At 36.0% G+C, this 8,458-nt stretch overlaps 1 non-coding gene across 1 annotated transcript; it reads left to right on the top strand.

The window, feature by feature from the left end:
- Positions 1–308: 308 nt before the first annotated feature.
- LOC111817772 lies at positions 309–415 on the top strand. The gene has a single exon (XR_002821892.1). It is a non-coding gene; the product is annotated as a U6 spliceosomal RNA (small nuclear RNA).
- The last annotated feature ends 8,043 nt before the right edge of the window (positions 416–8,458 follow it).

Here is an 8,458-nt window from a genome sequence, read left to right as displayed (position 1 = left end):
CTTATAGATACATACTTATGATAAAGTTAAATATATAAGTGTTAAGTACAGTACAATATAACTGCCAGCAACTATTAAATAGATTATTCTTATCAATATACTATAATAAAATTGCCAGTATCTTTACTCTAAAAAAAAAAACTCATAGACAATAGTTTCAAACAGACTAGCAGATAAACTGTGATAGTTTCATCAAACAGGACCGCACAAAAGGCCTATGTATTCAGAGATGGGATTTTGCAAAAGGGATTGGATCACTGAGAATACTGTACTCATTAATGCTGAGTTGTTAGCTAAATTTGCTGTGAGTGCTCGCTTCAGCAGAACATATACTAAAATTGGAACAATACACAGAAGATTAGCATGGCCCCTACGCAAGGATGACAAACAAATTCGTGAAGCATTCCATGTATTTAAAACCCAAAAAACTTCAACAAGAAGGTATTAGAATTAATACAGAAATTCAGTTGCATAGCAGGATACAAGTCAATACCCAAAAGTCAATAACATTCCCCTACACAGATAACAAACACATTGAGAGGAAAATTATACAAAAAATACCTTTTACAATAGCATCGACGAAAATAAAATACCTTGGAATCAAACTAACTAAAGAAGTCAAAGATGTTTTCAAGGAAAATTGAGTACTCTGAAAAAAAAAGATTGTAGAGGATTTCAGAAAATTATTCCGAGTTATGCAAGTTATTCCATGCACCTGGATAGGAAGAACCAACATTGTAAAGATGGCCATATTCCCAAAATTAATGTACAGATTTAATGTAATCCCTATCAAACTACCATGAACATACCTCACAGAGCTAGAGAAATCATTTCTAAAATTCATTTGGAACAAGAAAAGACCTAGAATTGCAACAGCAATAATGGGCAATAAAGACAAGGCAGGAAGCACTACAATTTCTGACTTGAAATTATACTCCAAGGCTACTGTGATAAAATCAGCATGGCACTGGGAATGAAATAGACCTGAGGATCAATGGAATAGATTAAAAGACGCTGAAGCCCCTACAAACACACTCAGCCACGTTATCTTTGACAAAGTGGCCAAACATACACAATGGAAGAAAGATACCCTCTAATGAATGGTGCTGGAAAAACTGGCTCTCCACATGCCCAAAACTAAAACTTGACCAAGGTCTATCACCATGCACTAAGCTAAAGTCAAAATGGGTTAGATCTAAACATTAAAGCAGAAACACTAAATCTACTGGAAGAGAAAGTAGGAGGAACTCTTGAAGACATAGGAGTAGACAAAGAGTTCATGAACAAAACTCAAATTGCACAGAAAACACTTAAAAGAATTAAAAACGGGAACTTGTCATATTGAGAAGTTTGTGCACGTCAAGAAAAATAATCAACAAAGTGAAAAGACAACCCACAAATTTGGAAAAAATCATGGCAAATAAGTACTGAGACAAAGGTCTGCTCTCTAGAATTTATCAAGAACTGAAAAACACTATGGCCCCAAATCTTAAAGACCCAGTCCCAAAATGGGCATCTGAAATGAACACACACTTATCAGAGAATGCAATTAAAGAAGCGAATAAATATATGAAAAAATGCTCCACATCACTAGCCACCCATGAAATGCAAATTAAAACAACATTGAGATATCATCTCACCCCAGAAAGGATGGCTATCACAAAGAAATCACCCAACAACAAATATTGGAGAGGCTGTGGGGAAAAAGGAATCTTTCTGCACTGCTGGTGGGAATGTACACTGCTGCAACCATTATGGAAATCAGTTTGGAGACGTGGACTGGAAATCCCATTTAATCCTGCTATTCCTCTACTGGGAATTTTCCCAGAAAAACTGAAAACATCATATCATAGTGATATATGTGTGTCTATGTTTCTAGCAGCACAATTTGCGATAGTCAAATCTTGGAAACAACCAAGATGTCCATCGCCTGAGGAATGGATCAAAAAGATGTGTTATTTTTCTACAATGGAGAATTAATCAGCTATACCGAATGATAAACTCAAAGCCTTGATATTGAAGTGGATGCCACTTGAACATATACTCATAAGTGAAATAAACCAGACATACATTTGTAAATATCATATAGTTTCCATAGTATAAGAACTCAAATGTAAAATACAAGTAGAAATGCATAATACAATTAAAAGGAAAGCTAGAACTTGAGGACTATACAATGAAAAGAGAGCAAGGAGAAGAGTTAGGAAACATGACAGGGGAAAGCCATGCTGTTATATATATAAGATGGGTAAGGCAATGATCCTGAGAATCTTCAGAAGATTTTTGAATCTTGTAGTTAATTGGAATGTTTCTCACCCTGACTATATATGCTGACACCTGTGAACTAAGCAACTGCACTGAAGATGGCAATTTGAAATACTAGGTTGATGTTTGGAGTGCCTGTCATTCAGGTCTTATGAATACGGACTGCTTGTCTTGACATGCCAGTTGCTGCCGTGTTGTCTCTCGGGTAGATGATTGTTCAAAATGAAGGGAATGGTGAATGAAGGCAGTAGAAAGGAAAAGCAATGTTTTGGGACTGTCCTGCTACAAGGTTGTATATGGTTAGATTTCTGGAATTTTGTATAAACATAAGATTTATACAATTCTTTATGCCTATTTTTAAAATATATTTTAATTTTTTAAATGTTTTTATCATATTCTGTAGGGACTTAAAGTTCAACATATCAATACTTGATGAAAAATACCTGTTCCATGTCACACCTAAGATGTTTGATATTCAGACAGACAGTGAGGTTAAGCTTAACAGTCTCAGTTGTATGGTAATAACAATAAACTTCTCTTTTGGAAGGTTAACAACCTAGGTTTGCAGACCAAAATTAGAGAAAAAGCAGGGCTGCAAGGAAAGCCAACATTTTGGCCCTAACCTTCCAAGGTCAATTAAGCCTCAGGATATAAGTGGTCTTGCACTGAAACATCATGTATCTCAGTAGTGTCCCACATTTTCTGATCAAGGAGATTATGGGGCCAAAGAGGAAAGTAATCGATGATGTAGTGTGTGCTTAAGAAGAGTCACATGGAGAGAAAACATTCTCTCAGGCTTTCACAGAGAGCACATTGGCCAAGCATTGGCCGTGACTCATTCACATGGCTGACACTGATAAAGGATCTAGAATCTGAGGTACAGGATCTCAGGATAAATCCTGAGGGGATTTGACTGACCTTATCAGACCCAAAAGCTTCAACTCTTGTTGCACAGGTCCTGCTTTACCTTGGTCTTAACCATCCAGCAGAAAAGTATAAAATGAAGTATAAGAAGTAAATCCATGTTGTTATTTTGAGCTGTTGGGGACTCAGGTCAACAATTTCTGACATTGCCAGTCAAGTGGAAGACCCAATACTATTATGGATTACTAGACTCTTTTAGAATATTTAGCTAAGTTAACACACGTATAATATTCAATGATGGAACTAAACAAAAAAGAGGATATATAAATGAATGTCCATTTTATATCCGTGTATTCAATGTGGTTAAGATAGATATATGGTTGCATTCTCTTGATGAATAGATAGATTTGTTGTAATAGTGTTTGCAAATAGGATATGTCTGCTTCTTTTACAGCAAAGAACCACTAGGAAGACAGTATGCAATGTGTTAATTACTGAAACTCTCCTACCAGTTTGATTTGAAACTGTCTTATTGTTATTTGTCTCTCAATAAAATTATGGAAAAAAGATAAAATAAATGTGCTGTGAAGAGGTGCAGCCTGCTTAGAGGAAGTAGCTCCCCAGTGACATAATCTAAATGGGTGTATATATCCTATCTCCAGTCTCTGTGTTCTTGTTGCCATAAGCTGATCAGAAGTTTTCTTTTCCTGTACTCCTCCAACTGAAATCTCTGAAACTGCAAGCCAAAATGTATTACTTGTCCTCTAACTTGAAAGTATCAGATATTTTATCTCAATAATATAAATCCAACTGATACAAGGGTATCCTTTGGAACCACAATATACAACAGATAGGTAACATCACCAATAATGCTGAGCATTGCATGATATGTGTCTCTGTGGAAAGAAAGAGGGAAATATCAGTGCCAGCAGGACCAGAACCCAAAACTGACCAAGGTGTTCCCCTGACAGTAGAAAAGATGAATTTGAAGATCTTAGCAGAAACATCAGGGTAATGTCATTGTAATAAAAATGAGGAGCCAGGGGTAAAAATGTCTGAAGGGGCTGCAGCAACTCATACCCTATGGACTCTCCAAAGTGACATGCCAGGGCTCTTTTCCAAGTTAAGGTCCCACAATTTAGAACACCCTCAAGGAGTAGAAGCAATGATCAGAAGGATAGGAACAAGACAGATCTAAGAAAGAGAATCTGAATTTCACAAGTATCAACTGGTAAGGAGAGACTCTGCAATGCCCACAAGTTTTTCTTTATCCAATATTTTTGGATTTTTATTTTTTTAATAATTTTATTGAAAATGAAAACAAGATACAAGGAAAAAATGTCACAGGACTGTCCTGCTACAATGTTGTATATGATTAAATTTTTAAACTTCTATGTAAAAATATGTAACTCTTTATTCCTATTTTTTAAAATGCTTTTTATTTTTTTAATATTTTTCTTCAAATTCTGTAGGGACAGAAAGGTTAACATATCAATACTTGATGGAAAATACCTGCTCCATATTATGCCTAAGATGTTTGATATTCAGACACATAGTGAGATTAAGCACAACTGCCTAGGTTGTATGATAATAACAATAAGCTACTCTTCTGGAGGGTTAACACCCTAAGTTTGCAGACCAAAATTAGAGAAAAAGCAGGGCCACAAGGAAATCCAACATTTTGTCCCTAGTCTTCCAAGGTCAATTATGACCCAGGACATAGGAGAACCTGTACTGTAACATCATGTAACTCAGCTGTGTCCCAAATTTTCTGTTAAGGGATATTATGGGGCCACAGATGAAAGTGATCAATGATGTAGAGTGTGCCAAGGGAGAGTCACATGGAGAGAAAACATTCTCTCTGGCTTTCACAAAGAGCAAATTGGTCAAGCAACGACTTTGACTCATCCATATGGCTGACACTGAAAGGGATTTATAAACTCCTACAGGGTTTCAGAATAAATCCTGAGGGAATATGACAGATCTTATCAGATGCAAAAGCTACATTTCTTGCCACATAGGTCTTGCTTTATCTTGGTCTTAACCATCCAGCAGAAAAGTACAAAAACAAAGTAGGAAATGGAAAACCATATTATGCTGAGCCATAAAAGGCTCAAGTCAACAACTTCTGACATTGCCAGTCTTACAGAAAACCCACTACTATTATGGACTACTGGAATATATTGGAATATTTTGCTGAATTAATACTTCTATAATATTTTTATGACAATAGATTATCTTTGTTTGGCAAAACTAAACAAAAAATGGGATACAAATGGACCATTTTGTATCTCTAAGTCCAAAATAGTTAGGATAAGATATACAGCTACTTTCTCTTAATTCAAAGAGAAGAAAGATTTGTACTAATAGTGTTTGGACAGGATATCATGTCTACATCTTGTATGATGAAAAACCACTATGAAAGCAACAATATGCAATGAATTAGTTATTGAAATTGTCCTACTAATTGGTATTGAAACTGTCTCATTGCTATATATTTACCCTGAACCATGTACAGCATCTTGTAAATCTTTTGTCAGTGTCAGCCACCTGGATGAGTTATGGCCATGGCTTGACCAATTTACTCTCTGTGAAACATTGAGAGAATGTTTTCTCCCTATGTGACTCTCCTTAGGCATACTATACATCGTTGATCACTTTCCTCTTTGGCCCCATAATCTCCTTGAAAAGGAAATTTTTGACACCACTGAGTCAAAGGACATTACAGTACAGGTTCACTTATGTCCTGAGTCCTCACTGACCTTGAAAGGCTAGGGCCAAAATATTTGCTATACTTGTAGCTCTTCTTTTTCTCTAATTTTTGTTCAGCAAACTTAAGTTGTTAACCATCCAGAAGAGAATCTTAATGACGTTATTACCCTATAACAGACATAGTTGAGCTTAACGTCACTGTCTGAGTATCAAACGCCTTAGATATCATGTGGAACAGGTATTTTCCAACACTCATTGCTATTCTAAACTTTAAATCCCTATAGAATGTGAAAAAAACAATTGCACATTTTTTACACAGAAATTTAGAAATCTAACCATATTCATCATTGTAGCAAGACAATCCTTTGATATTTTTTCTTGTCTTGTTTATTTTTTTTACATTTTCTTAAAACAAACATTTACTTGAGAGACTATAGCAATAATTGATATGATATTAGAAACAGTACACATTTAGGAGACCAGACTGATAGGTATTTCAAGCATGGCATTAGTATTACACATTGCTATCCTCAGTAGAGTTGCTTAGTTCACAGATATCAGCATACATAGTCAAGGTGAGAATTCTACCAATTAACTGCTAGTTTCAAAACTCTGATGGAGTTTCTCAGGATCATTGTCTTAACCATCTTGTGTATATAAATTTATGGCTTTGCCCCTGCAATATTTCCTAGCTTTTCTCCTTGCCCTCCCTTCACTGATTAACTGTTAAGTTCTTGCTTTCCATTTAACTGTGTTGTACCTTTCAATTTATATTTCTTCTTTTGAGTTCTTACACTAGGAGGACTATATGGTATTTATACAAGTTGGTCTGGTTTATGTCATTTATGTGTATACCATCTGTCTTAGTTACTTTTTACTCATTGCTGGGACAAATACCCAACACTCAAAATGAAGGAAGGAAAGGTTTATTTAGCTCACAGTTACTGGAGGGTTCAGTCCATATTCCGTTGGCTCCAAGGCAAACAGCAATTCATGCATCAGAAAAAATGAAGAGCAGAGGAGGAGCAGCAGCTGTGGCAGCGTCCATCAACCCTCTCTCTTCCTTCTGTGCTGACTGTGAAGACCAGCGCTCCACAGTGAAGATCAGAACTCCCCCAATGTGACGCGGCTGCCAAGATCAAGCTCCTCCAAAGGGCAGCTTCCTGCCTTTCTCAATTCCTGGACCCTGCCCACCTGCAGGGCTAGGCACCCATGCTGAGAATTGCCAAAGCTGATTCAGCCAAGTTGACACAATGTATCAACTAACACACCGCCAAAGGGCATACACTTAATATATCAAGGCTTCAAGTTTATTGTTCTTTTATTTAAATAATTTCATTGAGAAACAAATAGCAATGAGACAGTTTCAAAACCAATTAGTAGGACACTTTCAATAATTAGTACATTGTGTATTGTCCTCTTAGTCGTTATTCCTAGTAAAAGATGCAGACATGATGTCCTGTCAACAATCACTATTAGAACAACTCTTTCTGTTCCTTTAATTAAGAGAAAGTAGCTGTATATGTAACCTAACTATATTGGATAAACAGATACAATGTGGTCCTTTAATTGTATCCCCTTTTTTGTTTAGTTTTCTCAGAGAAGGGTATTCCATTGTCATTTAAATATTGTAGATGTATTAATTCAGCAAAATATTCCAATATAGTCCAGTAGTCCATAATAGTAGGGAGTTTTCTGTAGGACTGGCAATGTCAGAAGTTGTTGACTTCAGCCTTTTATGGCTGTGCATATTAATATGGCTTTACTATTTATACCTTGATTTTCTACTTTTCTGCTGGATGGTTAAGATCAGGATAAAGCAGGACCTATACAGCAAGATAGGTAACTTTTTTATCTGAAAAGGTCAGTCAAATCGCCTCAAGATTTATCTTAAAACCATGTACCACAGTTTATAGATCCTTTTTCAGTGTCAGCCATGTGGATGAGTCACGGCCTTTGTTTGATGAATTTGCTCTATGTGAAAGACTGAGAGAATGTTTTTTCTCCATGAGACTTTCCTTAGGCACTCTCTACATCATCGATCACTTTCCTCTCTGTCCACACAATGTCCTTGACCAGAAAATTTGGGACACACCTGAGTTACATTATGCAACAGTACAGGTTTAACAATGTCCTGATTCCTCACAAAGTTTGAAAGGCTAGGGCAAAAATCTTGGCTGTCCTTGCAGCCCTTGTTTTTCTCTAATTTTTTCTCTGCAAACTTAGGTTGTTAATGCTCCAGAAAGAAAGCTTATTTTTATTACCTTACAAAGTAGGGAGTTCAACTTAATCTCACTATCTGTCTGAATGTCAAATATCTTAGCCACAACATGGAGCAGATATTTTCCATCAAGTATTGATATGTTAAAATTTAAGTCCCTACTAAATATGAAGAAAAATTTAAAAAGTTAAAAAAAAGGAATAAACATTGTATATATTTATACAGAGAGTTAGAAAGCTTACCATAGGGGCTGGGAGGATGGCTCAATGGAATAAGCGCTTCTCTAACAAGTGCAAGGGCCTGAATTCAATCCCCAGTTCCGCCAAAAAAAAAAAAGGAAAGAAAGAAAACAAAAAAGAAAAAGAAAAAGAAAGAAAAAAGAAATCTAACCATATA

The sequence above is a fragment of the Octodon degus genome, unplaced genomic scaffold (genome assembly GCF_000260255.1).
Source record: "Octodon degus isolate 3935 unplaced genomic scaffold, OctDeg1.0 scaffold00069, whole genome shotgun sequence".
Taxonomy (NCBI): Eukaryota; Metazoa; Chordata; class Mammalia; order Rodentia; family Octodontidae; genus Octodon; species Octodon degus.
This window is presented reverse-complemented; position numbering and strand designations above follow the sequence as displayed.